Raw genomic sequence first — 1173 nt, 5'->3', positions numbered from 1 at the left:
AGATGCTTTTTACGAGGTTGTTATGATCCAGTTTAAATCCAGAAAAGCAAAGAAAGCTAACTCTCTGTGCATAAACTGGAAAGAACTTAGAAGGTTCAAAATATTCCCAGAAACGAGATTAAAACCAAGCGAGATTAAATGTTGATGCCAAAAAATTGATGTATTTTATTTAATAGTAAAGGGGGCAAAGAGAAGGAAAGAGAAAAGTAGAGAAAAGTTAGAAAAAGCCAAGGTTACTTAAAAAGAAAAGCATAGGATAGGTCACCACCACACTGTGCTACCTTTAGTGCTGCCAAGATGGAGTGGGGGGAGTGAAGCAGTTTTTGCCCTTTTTTTTCTTCTGTCGTTTGAAGCATCTTATCTGCCTTCTCTGATCTCGGGAGCAGTTTGGCATGAATGCGGCCGCCTGTCCTACCGAGTTGCAGGCATGGTGCCTGGTCATTGCAGCCGAGCTTTGGTCCACTCACAGTGCTCTCACCACGGGACGCAGGAGCAGGGTAGGGGTTCCACAACTCACTTGCGACTCCTGACTCTGGTCCAGGGGGGTTCTCCTCAGGGGGGCAGTGTCAGCTCCAGGAGGTCTCAGAGTGTCTCGAAGCAGGCGATGGTGGTGGTGGGGGGGAAAGACAAAGGTCAGGGACTCTGCCCCTCGCTTTTCCCTCCGACTTACACCAGTTTTGCCTTCCTTTTTATGGGCCTCAAGGCGGGCTACCCACAGTCCAAACCGCCCGTATAATGATAAGCAGACAAAATGACGAGGCATTTTTGGAGTTTTTCAGGTTTAGAGCAGTCATAATGAAAAAGCACTTTTGAACCCTTTCAGGTGTTGAGCAGTCGTAACGTCGAAGCACTTTTTGCAGCCTTTCTCTTATTATTAGGCTCTCACAGAGGTTAAATTCCAGTGAATCTGTACCAAAAAAGGAAGGCCCTGAAGCAGAAGAAGCTGTGCTGCAGGACCTGGTGGCGTTGGTGTGCCCTTGCCTGTACCTGTTCATGTGTTCCCCTGCTGTGCTGTCAGTGCTGCCTGCCAGAGCGGTGGGGATGGGCAGATCCAAAGAGCTGGAGTTAAACCCCATGGAGCCATTTTGGAGTGAGTGGGTGGGACTGAGGCAGAGCTGCTCAGGGATGGAGGTGGGAACTGAAGCCTTCACAGGGAAAGGTGTCTGATCATCA

The 1173-nt window shown here is 48.8% G+C and overlaps 1 long non-coding RNA gene across 1 annotated transcript in view; it reads left to right on the top strand.

The window, feature by feature from the left end:
• Positions 1-218: 218 nt before the first annotated feature.
• The window catches only part of LOC103618695, a 7764-nt gene continuing 6809 nt past the window's right edge, over positions 219-1173 (top strand). The window contains exon 1 of the long non-coding RNA XR_001863419.1: positions 219-497. This is a non-coding gene — a long non-coding RNA (uncharacterized LOC103618695). The remainder of the gene's footprint in view (positions 498-1173) is intronic.

This window comes from Corvus brachyrhynchos, unplaced genomic scaffold, assembly GCF_000691975.1.
Source record: "Corvus brachyrhynchos isolate BGI_N302 unplaced genomic scaffold, ASM69197v1 scaffold146, whole genome shotgun sequence".
Lineage (NCBI taxonomy): Eukaryota > Metazoa > Chordata > Aves > Passeriformes > Corvidae > Corvus > Corvus brachyrhynchos.
Note: the sequence above shows the minus strand (reverse complement) of the source record. Positions and strands in the feature narration are given on the sequence as shown.